This window comes from Mesoplodon densirostris, chromosome 5 (genome assembly GCF_025265405.1).
Source record: "Mesoplodon densirostris isolate mMesDen1 chromosome 5, mMesDen1 primary haplotype, whole genome shotgun sequence".
Taxonomy (NCBI): domain Eukaryota; kingdom Metazoa; phylum Chordata; class Mammalia; order Artiodactyla; family Ziphiidae; genus Mesoplodon; species Mesoplodon densirostris.
In genome coordinates this window covers 133,218,260-133,237,443 of record NC_082665.1, presented here as the reverse complement: position 1 = coordinate 133,237,443, position 19,184 = coordinate 133,218,260, and positions in this window count along the sequence as shown.

Genomic DNA, 19,184 nt, shown 5'->3' with positions numbered 1-19,184 from the left:
ATGGCTTTACTCTCTGATAAAATCCTCTGACCTTAAAGGAAATCTGTTAACAGGGCTATTCCCTGAAAAAAGTTACATCTCTTTTCATCCTAACATAAGTCTTTTATATTGATAGCTCAGCTCAAAGAGATTCTGTAGAAAGCTCGGGTTGTTCTCCTTGATGTCAAGGTTTAGACCAAGGCATGATCTAGTTTTTCTCTGTTCCCATTTTTGTCTTTGTCATCCCTCAGCAGTTTGTCTTATCTTTTTTTTTCTTTTTCAGTCCTGGGGGTTTTATATTTTTTTTAATTTTTACTTTAATAAAAGTTAAAAATATACATGGTTTAAGAAGTCAAATATTTTTATAGAACTTGTTATGAAAAACAGCAATCCCCTAGTCTCCCAACCTATTCCTCACTCTCCAGAAGCAACCATTTTCAAAATGTTTAGCATTCTAAATAGCACACTTGTGCTGATACGTTTTGATGTTGTATTTTTAACAATTATATCTTGTTTTCCCATGATAGGTAAACACAACCCTTTCACAACCCACCCACCACTGCACACCTGTACACTTCCTTTCCCCCTCACCCCCCAAAATTCAGTTTTTATGTAAACTCTTTTCACAGCTGAGTCATGCAGTAAACTCTGATAATGCTTCCTTCCTTCCTATTTTTGCATCCATGGTGTTAATTTTCTTCTTTTTATATTTGTTTTGTTTCCTCTGTACCTATCACTAACTCTATACCAAACTTTCTACCAGGTGTCCAAATCTCCTCCCTATCCCTTGCTGTAGATATTATTTCTGCTTCATCTATTTGAAGAAAATTTTCATGGAGTTTTCCAATGGGTCTCACTCTATTCTCAGTGTAGAACTTTTGTCCCAGCATCCCTTCTCTATCACCATGGGGAATTCCCTTCCTATCTCTTGTTTCTTCCATATCTACCTTGGGTGTACATAAAAATCATCTGGGGAACTTAAAAAAATCCTGATGCCCAGGCCTCATCCAAACCAATTATTTCAGAACTTTTGGGGATAGGGCCCCTAAATCAGTGTTTCTTAAACCATTCTGGTTGATTCCAATGGACAGCGTGGATGAGAACCACTATTCTATCTGTATCTTTCTTTGTTTACTTTCTAATTTTGGTGAACTTCTGAGAAAAAGTACTTAAAAGATAAAATTTTGAGATTTTGCTTATCTGAATATACTTTTATTCTGCTCTCCACTTGACTTATAATTTATCTAATGTAGAATTCATACTCAGAGATAATTTTTTCACCAAATTTTTGAAGGCATTGCTCTACTAGCTCTCAATGTTGCTTTTGAGAAATCTGAAGGTGTTCTGATTTCTACTCTTTTGTATATGACCTGTGCTTTCCCCTCTAGATTTCTATAGGATCTTCCCTTTGTCTCCATATTCTAATTTTTTAAAATAATTGCCTTGGTATGGGTCTATCTTCATCCATTTTCTTGCATTTTCATAGTACCTGTTAATCTTGCAACTTGGGTCCCACAATTCTGAGAAATTTTCTTAAATGTCTTTATTAAAGACTTACTTTCCTCTTTTTTTCCCTGTTCTTTTATTCTGGAGCTCATATTTTTCAGGTATTGGATTTTCTTGACCTATCCTCCACCATTCTTTACTTTTCTTTCCAGTTTTCCATTTCTAAGTCTTTTTGGTCTATGTTATACTGAACTGTGATCCCTCAAATTCATATGTTAAAGTCCTATCTGCCAGCACCTCAGAAAGTGATTGTATTTGGAGACAGGGTCTTTAAAGAAGTAATCAAGTTAAAATGAGTTCATTAGGGTGGGCCCTAATCCAATCTGACCAGTGTCCTTATAAGAAGAGGAAACTAGGACACAGACACACATAAAGTGAGAATGCCATGTGAACATGAACGTGGCTACCTACAAGCTGAGGAGAGAGGCCTCAGAAGAAACCAAACCTGCTTACACCTCGATCTTCAACTTCCAACCTCCAGAGCTGAGAAAATATATTTCTGTTGCTTAAGCCACCCAATCTGTGGTGCTTTGTTATGCCAGTCCTAACAAACTAATAATCTGCTTTTCTCTATTTTATAGCATTAATTTTAAACTTTTCTTCTATCTGCTACCACTTTTTTTAAATTTCTGGGTTTTTTTTAAATGTTCTTTATAATAGCATCTTGCTCGTGCTTCAAGGATGTAATATCTTTTCTCATCTCTCTAAGGATATTAATGGTAATTTTCCTTTCTATGTTTTCATGTTTATGCATAGTTTTGGTTTCTTCAAGTTGTCTATTTTTAGTCTTTATCTAAAGACTAAAATGTGTGTGTGTGTTTTAGTCTTTATCTTTTTTGTTAAGATTTCTCAGGTATCAGACTATCTGCTCATCTTTTAAGAAAAAGGCTATAAAAACGTCAATTTGAAGCACTGAGTGGTAGAAGGGGTTTGTTAACTGTGGGCTTATGCCCTTTGATCTTTAACCCAAGGGTTGAAAACTAGCAGTCCACAGGCTGAGTCTAAAACAAATACGTCTGTGTTTTCATTTGTTTTTCAATTAGAATTGGGTGCCTCTAGCTGGGAGTGTAACCTTTAACTACCTGCTCACCACTCCTTTTTGATTCAAGCTACTTGTAAGCTTGAAATTCCTACCTAATACTTTTTTCTACTAGGGAAATTCTTGCTTATCCTTTAACACAAGCTCAGATGTCTCTTCCTCTGTGACATCTTCTCGAATACCCTCAGGCTTTACCCTTTAGCTACTCTGGATTCCACCATGTTTCATTTCTCCATTAGAGCCCCTTGCCATGGTCTTCCTTCGTGTGATAGACACTTGATGTATATGTTGGATACTCCATACGACTGTCCTGTGGAGACAAGTACTCTACTTCAGGTGTGTTAGTATCTCATATAGAAGCTTTGGTAAAAGCTCAAGAAAAGTTACTTGAAAACCTTTATGCTCAATGGGGTAGGGAGGGAAAGGGGGAAAAGGAGAATGGGAGCATAATTTGCTGTTCTTCCTAGAAGATCACATTTTATACTCATCCCTGAGTATTTGATTATTAAAATCATGAACTGTAATTCCCCTCACCCCACCCCCAAAGTAAGCAACATGCCATACCAGGCTGCAATGTGGCTTTAATATATGTCCAGATGATTTCACAGAGCATGATCTGTTTCACATGATAGAACATTTCTCAAGCTGTAATAACGGAAAGAAGGAAAAACACAAACTATCTAAATGAAAGAAGGAGTCTTTCTGCATTTGGAGATGTAATTTATCCTCATTTGTGAGCATGTGCCCTTTCAGAATTCAAATCAGATAAAGCATAAATCTTGGCACATCTTCAAAAATGCCCAGTACAATAAATCATAGTTTCTGGCAATATTCTGAAAGCAGTGTTCAGGTATCTGAGGCCTTAGCATTTCTACTGCTTTTGTTTCACCATGGTCTCAGATGTAAAATACCCTCGATGCTCCTTAGCCGCATGAATTTTTGCCATGCTTCCCATCCATTTCCACTTAAAGCTCCAGGAACGCAATCTACCCTCTCATCCTGGTAGCATCCCATCCATAACTGAACTTGTCTTTTTCTTTTTTTACTCAGCCACTCATGCTGGCCCAGTTAGACAGCGTTAGCTAACTCTTTGTTCTTATTAATCTTTCCCTCCCAGGACAGTTTGAACGTTGTGGTTTTTAAATTATTAAGAGAGCCCAGGGGGTTGCCAAATATAGACTCATTCATGTGAACAGTAAACAAAGTTTGGATTCACACAAGTTTATGACTCTGCAAAGACCCTGAAGCCCAGATGGGTGTTAAGAACTGTTTCTCCAAGTACTCTAAAACTGGACATGCTGTTTAAGGGTAGAATGCGGTACACACAGCCTGAGTTCCCAACAAGCCACTTTTTTTGTTTTTTGACCCAGCATACAAACTGGGTCAAACAAACTGGGTGGCCTCAGGAACTATTAGGCTCTCTATAAGCCCCAGTCCCTATCTGTGAAATGGGCAAAATAACTGCACCTATTTCAGAAGACATTTGTGGAGATCAAATGAAATAATGTGCTTGGCACACACTCTGTAAATATCCTTTACTCTATTTTTTTTTTTTATTAATGAGAACATCTAGGCTGAAACACAGCATCATACAAATAAACTACAGGAACCATTGTCCATAGTTTGAGAAACCGATTAGACCCCTATACCTGACAAGTCCAAGCTGGAATAAACTGGTTGAATGAAACCAGAAATATTCAGAATTTAATATTTAAACAAATAATTTTTAATACAACATTTGGAAACTAGAATAATAAAGGAAATGGCAACACATGGCTTCCAATTTTTTTATTATTATAAAGAAAACTTCAGAAAAAAAGCAATAAACTGCCAGGTTAAAACCAGTGTTTCAAGAATCTTTTGCTCTTATTAGAAACATAAATTGGATGGACCCTAAAATTCAAATCCTTCCTCCTTCCCAGCAGTGTAAATTGTGGCCCATATACAGAAACCAGCCCACTTTCAGGAAGGAGGCCCTGGCTGGTAATGACAAAGGCCATTGGCAAGTCAAACTGAACAAAAGAATAAACCTTTGCCTAGGACAGAATTAGCTTAACCACTTTTTTTTGCCCTTCTGGGTCAAAAAAAAAAAAAGCAATATTTTTAAGGCAGGAGCACATTATAAAATGTACTTTGCTTTGCTTTCCATTTGTTCATTGTGTTTAGGCTAAGTAGGTGGTAAGTTGACATACACAATATACAATAATGTTGTTTTCCCTGAGTATTTGGATAAATTGATTAATTTAAAATGAATCTAAGTTAGCCTTTCCCTAACTGTCAACCACAGAACAGTGTTCCTAGAACGTTAATAAATATGTTAGGAGAAAAATGTACCAGCACAAATAAGTTTGAAATAGAAGTGTTCATTACATACATTTATCAGCATGTCAAAAGCACATTAGCATATAAAAGACTAAGTTGTCCTGTGGTGAAGAAACCTATTTTGTTCTTCAATCCACATTTTCCCAAAATTACTTGATCCTGGAATCCAGCTCCCTTTTAGCATCCTACAGAACACAGTTTGAAGAATTCCAGTTTGGGAATACTTTGAGTACATTTGGACAGGGCTCATCTTGCAATTAATCAAAAGGCTATCGAACTAAAGTTTGTCAGAGTTCCACATATCAATAATAATAATAATCGCAGGTACCACTTGTTGCACATTTAGTAAATCTTAGGGAAAATGCTTCTTCCGCACTCCTTACCTTCTTTTTTCCTTGAGGAGGATCTGACCCTCAACACCCTTGCCTTCTTGTCTCACTCTCTGAACTCTTCTCCTTGGAGGTGGAGAACTCTCAATGGCTATCAGAATAGCCATTGATGAACATTTCTCAGTTAGATGGAGCTAATATGTCAAAAGTGGGAATGAACAAAGACACTAAGCCTTTTCTCTCTCCTCTGCATCTGGACCAGGGGCACTTAGTACGCTGGGTTACATGTCTGCTCCCGTGAAACAAAACTTCCCTCAGATAGATTATTCCAAGACCAAGAATGGGAGGTAGGGAGTTAGCAAGCCTATTTTTTGGTCAAACTAAGTTGTGTCTTGCAACTTAGCCCCATCATTGATAATGCTGATATCTCAGTTCTTCATGGACTAACTTTATTATATTGGGTTGGTCAAAAGTTTTGTTCATGTTTTTCCATAAGATGTTTTTGGCCAACCCAATATTTTAACTAGTTCAGAACTTGGGCAGTGAAGAGGAATATTGTTTTGAGTCCTACTCATAACCTCAACAACATATATCATGAATTCTCCATGATATTTTACATGCATTATTTCATTTAGTCTTCACAACAAATTTTTAAGGTAGATACTAATATATCCCCATTTTACAGATGAGGAAATTGAAACAGAGAAGTTAAGTAACTTACCAGAGGGGTTGTAGTAAGTGACTGGATCTCAACATTTTAATGAATGTAACATCATGCACATTATTTAATTGTACTATTATTATAACTATTACTAGTGCATCTCATAAGGTGGTGTTTATATTTGGACCCCTTTCTTATTTATCTGTCAACTTCTCTTCTATGATGCAACATGCATATTGATCTATAAGACCAGTCATATGGAATGAACATAAAAAAGAAAACATAACCTTGGTCAATGACTGAGGTACTCAGGGAAGGTTGAAAGTCAGAAAGGTCTAAATCTGAAATTTCAAACTGGCAGCCAGCCCACAGACATGTTTTGTTTGGCTCCCGAAGTGTTAAAGATTTGAATTGGTTATTATGATAAAAACATACATTTCTGGGTTCTCAGAAAAGTGTGAACATCTGGGCAGCCATGAGCCTGAGTTGAAGCTCTGCTGTCTCCTTTGCATAGAGCATGTGCAGCACAGTTCACCCTGGTCCCCATTGTGTTACTTCACTTAAGTGCTTTGTCTGCATGTGCTCCTGTAAACATTTCAATTTGCCACCCTGGTGCAAAATAGGATGCCTCCCGCCCTTTCCGCATTCTCCCTTGAGGAACTTCATGACCACTGCAAGAATCCTGAGGCTGGATGTCAAGTCTGCCATCAGGGCACTAAGGAACAGTAGGTGTCTTGCTGTGAGACAGCCAAGCTGTAAGTGGCAGCTCTTCAGAAGGCAGGCCATTCAGTGCAGGGGCTCATCTCAATCCCTCTAGAAAAAATGTTCCAGTTACACCCTGGAGAGACTTCAGGGCGTGAGGAGAGCAGCTGGACTGAGGGGTCTGAGTCCACCACATACACTCAGCTCAGTCTGCATCTGCTTTAGGTAAGGGACATCTATATAAATGTTATTAAAGTATGGGCTTCTTTGGCTTCTAAAAACATTATAAAACCATTTTCCCTGAGCCCTCTATAATCTGATCCCCAACAGTAACCTTTCTTTCCACATCATTGTCTTTTATGTAGCAGTTGTTCAATAAAAATTTTAAATGAGTAAATGAATAGACAGACTTTGTATATTCTAGAGCAGATAATTGTCCTTCCCTTAAGAAGTTTATATTTGAATGAGTGAAGAATGCCTGCCAAGTCTCTTTCCACCCTTTTGTTAGCCTCTGTTCTTTAATCTCACCCCCACTCCATCATCAGGATCAGCAAGGCTATTTCCCATTAAGGTTAGGTATTAACTTTTCCAAGCGAATCTACATTCAAAGGATTCTGTAATGCTGACATGAAATCTGTCCCCTCCTGAGGGATGTCAAGCATCAGAAAACAGGTGGAGTAAATATTGGGAGGGGGGAGACACATTCTCACTCCAGAATCAAGTCTCATAGACCTGAATATAAGATCAAAAGAAACGGTGAGTTCCAAATTTCAATAAACCATGGCTTATATTTAAATATGTAAAACCACAGAATCACAGAACATTAGATGCAGTTGGAAGGAACTTTTGCAAGAAGCCATCAAACCCAAAAGTCTGTCATGGTAATCATGACGTTCGTTAAAATGCCACCTGCACCAGATTATTATAAATATCAATTTGCTGAATGGCTGTGCAGTGTTAAGTATGGTGTGTTTCTTGAAAAAGCTGGTCATCGAAGAATGATCAACATAGAACTTTAAAAAGGGAAATATTTATATAGTGCTTTAGTACAGTATAAACCTGTTGGAGAGAAGGCATGTTCTGGGGGTAATGGTAGATAAACACCTTATTAAAATTATATTTCCTTATTAAAATATTCAATTCCATTTTACAAGGCTTAACTTACTAATTATTTGATAGGGCTGAAAGTCATATGAAAATCTTTAATTTCAGGTGATCAGAACTGCCTTCCAAACTGCCAAAGGTGCTGAAATAATCTAAGTAACCCAAGCCAGACAGGCTTCTTAGGAGATTTCTTAAAGAATGTGTCACTTTGACCATTAGAAAGAGACTTTCTCAGAAGGTTATGAAGTGCTTGCTGATAATTGTTTTTAAAGTTTACAATATCATAATAATAATTAATATGACATGGGGTTTGAATAGTATTCTTATAAGGGGCACTATGTTTTACAGCTGCAGAAAACAGCTGGGCAATTCCTAAAGGGTAGAAAGCCCAGGAAATTCAAAGAAATCTTTTGTTTCATCCTCTTTTTTTTTTTTTTTTTTTGCTGTACGCGGGCTTCTCACTGTTGTGGCCTCTCCCGCTGCGGAGCACAGGCTCCGGACGCGCAGGCTCAGCGGCCATGGCTCACAGGCCCAGCCGCTCCGTGGCATGTGGGATCTTCCTGGACCGGGGCACGAACCCGTGTCCCCTGCATCGGCAGGCGGACTCTCAACCACTGCGCCACCAGGGAAGCCCCATCCTCTTTTAATATAGGGGAAATCAGCCTCAAATAAAGCTGCCGCTGGGGATCTAATTTAACTCACCCTGGAATCACACTGAGCGCTGGCACATGAGGAGGGATGGCTAGAGTGTATCCGTGTATCTGTCACCAGGGGTCCTGCCCGTCACAGTTAACGGGACGTTACTGGTCAGCTAACCCAGCTCGCCTTTCCATCTCTCTTCCCCTTCCTGCCCCTGCCACGAAAGCTGGCAAACTAGATACTCGCTTTTCCAACCTACCCCCCTTGCATTTAGGAAGGGCTGTGTGACACAGTTAAGCCAATGAGGCAAGAGAAGAGTATGCTGGGGGATTTAGGCAAAGTTACTGGGTTTTTTTCTTATAAAAACAATGGCTGGCACACATTTCCTCCTTTTTATCCTCCTTGGAGGGGCTTGTGCTTATGTCTGTTCATGTCTGGGGCTTTGGAAGAAATTCTGTGACATTTTTGAGTCTCTGAAGCAATGTCAGAGGCCTGCTTCCTCCTGGTTATGGGACTATGAAAAGGTTTTTTGTTACTTGCAGCCAAAGTACACAGGTGAGGACTAGTAACACCTTCTCTTTGTGGTTTTTAGTCTCTTTATAATAACATTTCACTGGGTGGATTTCTCTCTCTCTGGGGGAAAAAAATCTTGAAGCACTCATAGTTCATGGCTGGTCCACTCTCACTTTGGAAAAACGTATCTGAAGGTCCCTGTTTATTACACAATTTGCTTGGTAAGTTTTCCTTTTGTGTTTGGTGTGGGATGGTCTGTAGTTTCCTCACTTTAGTTTGACCAAATGTTATTTTTATTTAAAACACTAATTTTCCACATGAAATCTGCACATTCTTGCTTTTTCACAGAGGCTTTTAAATTTTATTTTTTAGGTAGGTAATACAGTCATTTGGTTCATAAAACAAAACAGTATAAAAAGGATTGCAGTGAAAAGACTCCTGCTCCATTGTTAGAACCACATTTAAACTATTGTCAGATATCTCTTTTAAATAAAACTATTAGCCACATGGTGATTGCAAAACAAACAAAAGAAGTCTCACGCCCACTTGCTCCCCTCATCCTCAATCATTTTATTAGTTTCTTATTAATTCTGAAGAATTTTAATTCAAATACAAGGTAATAGGAATGTGTACTCTTTTTTTTTTTCTCCCTTTCCTACACAAAAGTTAGCCTAGATAAGCTGCTCTGGGCCTTGCTTTCTTTGTGGAACCACATATCTTGGCGGATTTCCATTTCCATGAATGGCATCCACATGTTTACAGTGGCAAAGTATTCCATTGTTTAAATGTATCTGTCCTCCCTTGTTGGATGCTTGAACTCTTTCAACACACAATGGTGGAACTGAAAACTTCATACACACATCATCTTGCGCAAGGTAAAAAATATACCTGTAAGACAAATACCCAGAAGTGGGGTTGCCAAGTCGAAGTGAAGTGTAAATGTAGCTGTAATTTTGATCGTTAGTGTCAAGTGACTCTCTGCAGGAGTTGTACCAATTTACATTCCCACTAGCAACATAGGAATGTATCTGAAGGCAAACTTAGATTTGTATCCATCCAACTAGGTGAGAAATGGTATTTTAATATAGTTTTAACTTGCATTTATTTGATTGTGAGGAATTTTGAACATCTTTTCATAAGTTTTAGGGACCATTTATATTTCTCTTTTTGGTATCTGTTCCTATGCCTTGCCATTTTTTAAAAAATTATGTATACTTTGTCATTTAAAGCAGGGGTCCCCAACCCCCGGGATCTAATGACTGATGATCTGAGGTGGAGCTGATGTAATAATAATAGGAATAAAGTGCACAATAAATGTAATGCACTCGAATCATCCCAAAGCCACCCCCCCACCCCTGGTCCTTGGAAAAATTGTCTTGCACGAAAACAGTCCTTGGTGCCAAAAAGTTTGGGGACCACTGAAGGGAGCCCTCTGTATACTAGAGATATTAGTTTTCATTTGTAATATGAGCTGAAGAGCATTTTCTGTTTGTTGTTTGTTTTTTCAATATATTTCTGGTGAATTGGTTTGCCATGAAGATTTTTTTTATTTTTACTTAGTGAACCTTTCAGGGAGTCTGAAGTTTGAATCATATAAAGACCTTCCCTATTCAAATATTATATTTTAAAGAAATGTATCATTGTGTTCTTTTAGTAATTGTATGGTTTCATTTTTTTTAATTTAAACATCTGGTCCATTTGAAATGTATACCAGTGTACAGTGTGAGGTAGAGACCCAGCTTTTTTCCCCCCAGTTATTTACCCAATTGTACTGATAGTAGTTTCTAAAAAGCTCACGTTTTTAGTGTCCTTAAGTATGAATTTTAGATGTCTGGCTAAATGTAGTAAAGTTTTGTTATTTTCTAAGCTAAAATTCATAAAAGAAAAGGATCTAGGAAAGTACCCACTGGTTTGTACACAATCCACTTGAAGGTGGCAGGAAAAAATGTAAATTTGCTCTTGAGAGTCTGTCTTTAAATAAATAGTAAATAGATGAAAACGAACATAGGAAGTTTTATAGGGAAAATGTTAGGTTATGTTAGGAAAGTATTGCTGTGGCTTTTTATTGTTTTCCTTTTACAGATTTAAAGCAATGATTACACATGGGACTTGGAGAAAATAACCATTTTCATTATAAGTGAATGAACAACCTAAAACAGAATTTGATACAATCTGATTCATTGTACAATCTGACATTTCCTGGCCCTACCCTTGATCTATGGAATCAAAATATCTAGAGCTGGGACCAGCGGATCTGTTCTTATAAAAAGTTCCCAGATGATTCTAATGCAGATGGGGCCTGCAAAAGTCAGTGAACTCACCTCAAAGTACCTCTGATTTCTAGCCTGATAAAGAAAGGGCAGAAGCCAAGTTTAGAACCCCAGAGTTGGAAAGAATGTGAAGGCATGATTGAACCCAGCCTGTCTTCATTCTAATTAAAGGATACAAAAGTGATTGTCCCTTCAAAAGTCCCAGTAATCCGCAAAAGACAACAGAAGCTCAATTTCAAAGTCACCACCCCAACAATCAAGAATTCTTATCTTTCCACAAATGATCTGTCTGGCTTTAGTTTGAATCACTTTCTTTTTGATAAATCCTACCCCAAGAAAAGAGAAAAGAACAATTACTCCTTGAGCTTTGAGAGTATGGCAAGCACTTCACATACCTTAATCTTTTAATTTGGTCTTTCCACAGACCTTGTGAAGTGGATACTACAGTCTCATATTTACAGTTAAGAAAACTGAGGCCTGGAGAGATTACATAACTAGTCCAAGGACACTCAGTAAGTGCTAGAATAAGTATTCAGGACACGTTTTGTCAAATCTTTCTGTAGAGAAGAAAATGATTGATCAGCATCTCTCCCTATGACTCTTCAGACAGTACCTATGATCATTTGAAGACAAAGTTATCAAGCAAGTTTTAGCATTTATATACTTAATTTACATTCTCTTAAATACTATTTTGGACCTTAAAAGCCTGTTTTTAAAAAGCACCCCTCCTACCTTATCCCTCTCCATCTCTTCACCTGTTTGGTGTTTCCTCAGCGTACACCTGACAGTTATGTGCTCTAATCTACATGCATATTGCCTGCCTCTGCTGGCAAAATGAAAGTTTCTCCAGAGCAGATGCTTGGTCTGTCTTCTCCACTATATCCTGTGGGCTCAGAACACGGGAAGCACTCAGTCAATATTTGCTGAAGAAATAACTGAAACTGAATTCTTCACTAGTACTGACTTGTTCTCCTTACAACTCCCCAGGTTTGAGATTTTGTTTTGTTTTCAGATCCTGGGCATAGAGCTAGATGTTTGGTTTAATAGCTGCTTTAGTAACCTGCTAACTCTAGAATCTCCTTTCTCTGCTCTGTAGGAGGATGAAGATCTACAGGAAGCAGAGCTTTGCAAATCATTTTCATCATATCTCAGCCTTCTTCTCTTGACTCACTGGTGTCCCTCTGCTTTTACTTTTTTCTTTTCTATATTAGTCTCCTTTCTCTCTGTTACACATAATCGAGAACACTCATCTACTGAGGACTCCTCTATCAGCCAGGGAGTAAAATTTGCCTTTTATAAGGTACCTCATTAAATCATCCCCAAAATCTCAGTGAAGTGCCTTACTGCCATTTTTTATATAGGAATACTGAAGTTTGAAGAGATTAAGTCACCTGTTCAAGGAATGGGCACTGGGATTCAAACCCATATTTACATCCATTTAAATCCCAAGCTTTCCTCACAGCATCTTCACTGTGTAAGAGAAACCTGATTGGCTATAACGTCTCAATGGGCTCTTATGTTACTATTCTCCAAAGACCTGGTACTAAATGATCTGCTTCGTGGAAAAAAAAAGTAAGGGAAACATCATATTTCTTTACTTTCCTCAATCATACTCAATATGATTCATTCCATAACTCACAAGGGTCTGTAGGAATTGTAATCTCAGTCATTTTGTGGGATGTATCAGTTAGGAAAAGCCTCCAGCTGTATGTAACTGAGACTTAAAGTGGCTGAAAGTTATATAACAGTTACTCCATCAAGTGAGAAAAGTCTGGAAGTAAGGAATCCAGAGGTGGAATCTCCACTAGGTCTTCTAATTCCCTGCATCCTTCCAGTTTTCTGCTTTGCCATTTTTAGTGCACAACTTTCATTCACAAAATTGACTGCTGGAGCTCCACTTGTGACATCTAAATTCCAGACAGACAGCAAGGAGAAAAGGTGAGGGGACATGTCTTGTTCAAGAACTTTTCTGGAGGTCCAACCTATCTAATTCCTCCTCCCTCTGTACCAAATGTGGCCACAGAAACCTTCCCCATGGCTTCCACTGACTGGCACTTGGTGCTCAGTTTCCCAATAACCATGCAGCATCCTTGAATATGAGGTTCTGTTACTTCTAGGATATGTTGAAGAAAGTTCATGGCTGAGATAGAACAAGATTCAAGTCTCAGCCACCATGTTACCCACCACTAATCCTTTATTCCCAATCTTAGACAGTCTACCTGTTTCAGTTATCTTTTGCAGCATAACAAGTAACCCCTAAACTGAACAGCTTAAAATACCACCAGATATTTGTTCATGATTCTTCAATCTGGGCAGACCTCGGTGGGAAAGTCTCATCTTCCTTCCAGGTGGTGTTGACAGGGAACATTCACACAATCGCTTTCAGCTGGGAGCACTAATGGAGCTAGAAAGTCCACGATGGTCTTCTCTCTCCCTTCAGGGCCTCTCTAATCACTTAGTGGTCTAGTCCATGCTTCTTACATGGTGGCTGGGTGCAAAGAGGGAGTATTCCAAGAAGGAGTGTAAAGAAGCTGACAGTCCTGAAAGGAGCTGGGTCTGGAACTGATGAAGCATGACTTCCTCCATGTTCTATTAGCCAAAAGGATAGTAAGGCTAGCCCAAATTCAAGGGGAAGAACCTCCACCTCTTGAAGGAATGTGGCCAGTGTAATCCACCATTCCATGGCCTCCCTCTGACATTAGACCACTCTTCCTTTCTTTAAACATCTGCTTCCCTATACTGCATCTTTTCAGGACAAGCCCATGATAATTTCCTAACGGACCTAACTTTTCAAAACAAAGATTTCCGGGCTTGAAAGACAAAAAGTTGCTAACACAACACACCTGTCTCCTTCTAGGCAAGGGAACCAATAAAAATAGGCTTCTTATGAAAAAGAATTGTTCTTTTCTTTCCTTTTGGAAATGAAAAAACAGCCGCAAAGTGTCAAGAAATTTATTATTTCAATTTATCCAGTTATGGTCACATTCATTTTTAAAAATATAATGAGCTTGTAATTCTCTGTTGTAGTTTGGTATAGACATAAGGAAACAAAACCTAATGATGTTTATAAAGATTTATTTTGACAGCTTCAACCTCATTTTTTTAAATGTAGTTATCCTACCCCTTCAAAGGAGTAGAAAAATCAGGATATGAGTTGGCTCTCATATCCTTCCCCTTCTCATTATTTAAGAAAAACTATGGGGAGTCACTAGTATAGAAAATCAGCTCAAAGTAGCTCGAGTGAAAAGAGAACTTATTGGTTCCTAAGCCTGGGAAATCAAGTGGGTCTGATTTGAAGTGCAGCTGGATGCAGGTGCTCAAATATTATCATCACGGCCCTTTTTGCCCTGTCCTTGGCTACAATTCCCACTCACTTGGCTGCTTTCCCTCCAGCTGCAGATGAACTTCCTCCATGTAACTGTAAAGATAGTTGCCTGCAGCCCCAACAGAATTTTCTGCAAGATTAGCCACTCCCTGGAAAAATAACTTCTCCTCCCATCCTAATAATAATCCCAGGGAAGGCCTTAATTTTCCTGTTGAGGTCACACATCCATCTTTGGATGGATTACTTTCCCTAAGGGTGGTGTATTATACAAAACAAGACCCCGCCCCCGAAGATATTCACATTCTAATCTCTTTAACCTGTGAATACGTTTCTTTACCTGGCCAAAGGGACCTTGCAGAAGTGATTAAATTAAGGATCTCATGATGGGGAAGAGTAGCCTGGATTATACAGGTGGGCCCAATTATGTACTCACAAGGATCCTTTTAAGAGGAACGCAGGAAGTGTCAGAGAGTCAGAGAGAAGGTGTTTGATGATGGAAGCAGAGATCCGGTTGATGGGCTTTGAAAATGGAGGGAGCCACAGCCAAGGAACATAGCTCATCTATAGATGCTGAAAAAGCCAAGGAAACAGATTCTTCTCTAGAGCCTCCGGAGGGACCCAGACCAGCCAATACTTATTCTGGACTCTGGCCTCTAAAACGGTAAGAGAGTACACTTTTAATTTTCTTATTCTAAGCCTCTAAGTTTCTGGTAATTTGTTACAGTAGCGATAGAAACTAATACAAATGTGTTTTCTGATTTGGCTCACTTTGGTTAACAGTTTTTGACGTGTGGTCAAGAAAGAAGGTGGGAGACGCCAGAGGGTGACAGGGTCGGGAGTATACAATTGATGGTATAATCCAGACCATATCAAATCAGGGAAAATTTCCCCCCAAATAAAATTTCTTTGTTACAAAAGGAAGTGGATAGAAAAGAAGGCTTAATAAATAAAATTAACAAGCAAACAACAACTCCATAAACAATAGCTACCATAATCTAGTACTACCAAGAAGAAAAAATGCTGAGTCAGGAAGAAGGAACGAACTAAGTAAGGGAGGCAAAAGCCTGTAGGACTTCCAGCTGGACCTGGGTAATCAAGAATTCACAGCTGTAGGGCTTCCCTGGTGGCGCAGTGGTTGAGAGTCCGCCTGCCGATGCAGGGGATGCAGGTTTGTGCCCTGGTCCGGGAAGATCCCACATGCCGCGGAGCGGCTGGGCCCGTGAGCCATGGCCGCTCAGCCTGCGCGTCTGGAGCCTGTGCTCCGCAATGGGAGAGGCCACAACAGTGAGAGGCCCGCGTACTGCAAAAAAAAAAAAAAAAAAAAAAGATTTCACAGAAGTAACAGCCATTGTTTTCCTGCTCTAATGCCCTGAAAGAGCATTATGAAGAATAAAGCACATGTTTTAGGATCAGTATTACTTAAGCTCAAATGCTCCACTAAAAGCTGTCACTCTAATCTTGGTTTTCAACAGTAAAGTGAGAGAGCTTGTGCTTCAGAACTCCTCCACAAAGAATGCTTAATGTCATAGAAGAGGAAACTGAACATAAACGCTGAGAACCTGGGAGTCTCACAAGGGAACTTATGCAAGTGAAAGTTTCCTTGAGTATTAGTTTTCTTATTTAAAATTCAGGTTATTTAATATAAAAATGTTATCAAAATTATTAAAAATCCTGAGTTTTATCTTCTCTTTTAAATATTTAAGTTAATTGATACTCCAGGAAGGTTTACCTTTTTTAGTCTAGCTTCAAATACTCCATGATTTCAATGATTTGTATGACATGTGTAGCCCAGCTATGGGACTAGGACCAGGTCCCTTCCAGACCTCAATCACCATAGCTCTGCTGTCTTCATTGTCTGCCACCTGAGACCTGAGCTAGGAGGATGGCACTGTCAGCAATAGTGAGAATTTAATTGTGGTGATGAAGAGGCTGCAGGCAAATTCCCTTCAGAAAACACTTCACAGCTACACAAAGGGAGGACTGAAGTAGTTGCAATGTTTTGGGTTTTTTTACTGAAGTATAGTTGATTTACAATGTTTTGTTAGTCTCAGGGGTACAGCAAAGTGATTTAGTTATACATATATCTATATACAATATAGTCATTTTTTCAGATCCTTTTCCATTATAGGTTATTAAGATATTGAATATAGTTCCCTGTGCTATACAATAGGTCCTTGTTGGTTATCTATTTTATATATAGCAGTGTGTATCTGTTAATCCCAAACTCCTAATTTATTCCTCACCCGCACTTTCCCCTTTGGTAACCATAAGTTTGTTTTCTATGTCTGTGAGTCTATTTCTGTTTTGTATATAAGTTCATCTGCAACATTTTTTTAGATTCCACATACAAGTGATATCATATGATATTTGTCTTTCTCTATCTGACTTCACTTAGTATGATAATCTCCAGGTCCACTCATGTTGCTGCAAATGGCATTGTTTCATTCTTTTTTATGGCTGAGTAATATTCCATCACATATATGTACCACACCTTCTTTATCCATTCATCTGTCCATGTACACTTAGGTTGCTTCCATGTCTTGGCTATTGTAAATAGTGCTGTTATGAACATAAGGGTGCATGTATCTTTTCGAATTAGCGTTTTCTCCAGATACATGCCCAGGAGTGGAATTGCTGGATCATGTAGTAACTCTAATTTTAGTGTTTTAAGGAACCTCCATACTGTTCTCCATAGTGGCTGCACCAATTTACAATCCCACCAACAGTATAAGAGGGTCCCCTTTTCTCCAAACCCTCTGCAGCATTGGTTATTTGTAGACTTTTTGATGATGTCCATTCTGACTGGTGTAAGGTAATACCTCATTGATTTGCATTTCTCTAATAATTAGCGATGTTGAACGTCTTTTCTTTCTGCCCGTTGGCCATCTGTATGTCTTTGGAGAAATGTCTGTTTATATATTCTGCCCATTTTTTGATTGGGTTGTTTGTTTTTTTGATATTGAGCAATATGAGCTGTTTGTATACTTTGGAAATTAACCCCTGGTCAGTTGCATCATTTGCAAATATTTTTCTCCCATTCTGGAGGTTGTCTTTTCACTTTGTTTATGGTTTTCTTTGCTGGGCAAAATCTTATAAGTTTGATTAGGTCCCACTTGTTTATTTTCTTTTGCCGTGGGAAGAAAGGTGCCACTTCTTTTTTCTTTTGCCTTGGGAGACTGACCTAAGAAAACATTACTGCAATTTATGTCAGACAATGTTTTGCCAATGTTCTCTTCTAGGAGTTTATGGTGTCACTTCTTGTATTTAAGTCTTTAAGCCATTTTGAGATTGTTTTTGTGTATGGTGAGAGGGAATGTTCTAATTTCATTGATTTACATGTAGCTGTCCAGTTTTCCCAACACCACTTGCTGAACAGACTGTCTTTTCTCCATTGTATATTCTTGCCTCCTTAGTTGAAGATTAATTGACCATAGGTGTGTGGGTCTATTTCTGGTCTCTCTATTCCATTGATCCATATGTCTGTTTTTGTGCCAGTACCACAGTGTTTTGATTACTGTACCTTTATAGTATTGTCTGAAGTCTGCAAGGGTTATGCCTCTAGCTTTGTTCTTTTTCCTCAGGATTGCTTTGGTAATTCTGGGGCTTTTATGGGTCTATATAAATTTTAGGATTATTTGCTCTAGTTCTGTGAAAAATGCCTTGGGTAATTTGATAGGGATCACACTAAATCTGTAGATTGCTTTGGGTAGTATGGTCATTTTAACTATATTAATTTTTCCAATCCAAGAGCATGGAATATCTTTCCTTTTTTTTGGAATCATCTTTAGTTTCCTTTATCATTGTTTTATAGTTCTCAACATATAAGTCTTTCACCTCTTTGGTCAGGTTTATTCCTAAGTAATTTTTTATGTGATTTTTTTTTAAAGGGATGTTTTTTTCTTTTTTTTCTTTTTTTTTTGCTTTCCCTTTCTGATATTTCATTGTCAGTGTAAAGAAATGCAACAGATTTCTGTATGTTAGTCTTGTATCCTGCTACCTTGCTGAATTCCTTTATCAGTTCTAGTAGTTTTTGTGTGGAGTCTTTAGGGTTTTCTATATACGGTAACGTCATCTGCATATAATGACGATTTTACCTCTTCCCTTCCAACTTGAATACCTTTTATTTCTTTGTCTTCTCTGATTGCCATGTCTAGGACTTCCAATACTATGTTGAATAGAAGTGTTGAGAGTGGGCATCCTTGTCTTGCTCCAGATTTTAGCAGGAAGCCTTTCAGCTTTTCACTGTTGGGTACTATTTTTGGTGTGAGTTTGTCATTTAGCTTTTATTATGCTGAGATATGTTCCTTCTATACCCACTTTGGTAAGAGTTTTTTAAAGAATGAATGCTGAATTTTATCAAATGTTTTTTCTGCCTCTATTTAGATGATCATGTGGCTTTTGTCTTTCCTTTTGCTTATGTGGTGTATCATTTTAATGTTGCATATGTTGAATCATCCTTTTGACCCTGGGATGAATCCTACTTGATCATGGTGTATGATCCTTTTTTTAAAAAAAAATATTTATTTATCAAACAACCCATACATTGTTAGTATAGACACCGTGCAAGGTTAAAACATATTCAAACATCAAGATCCACATTCAGGGCTTCCCTGGTGGTGCAGCGGCTGATAGTCCGCCTGCCGATGCAGGGGACGCGGGCTCGTGCCCCCGTCCGGGAGGGCCCCACACGCCGCGGATCGGCTGGACCCGCGAGCCATGGCCACCAGGCCTGCATGTCCGGAGCCTGCGCTCCGCAGCGGGAGAGGCCACGGCAGTGAGAGGCCCGTGTAAGTTC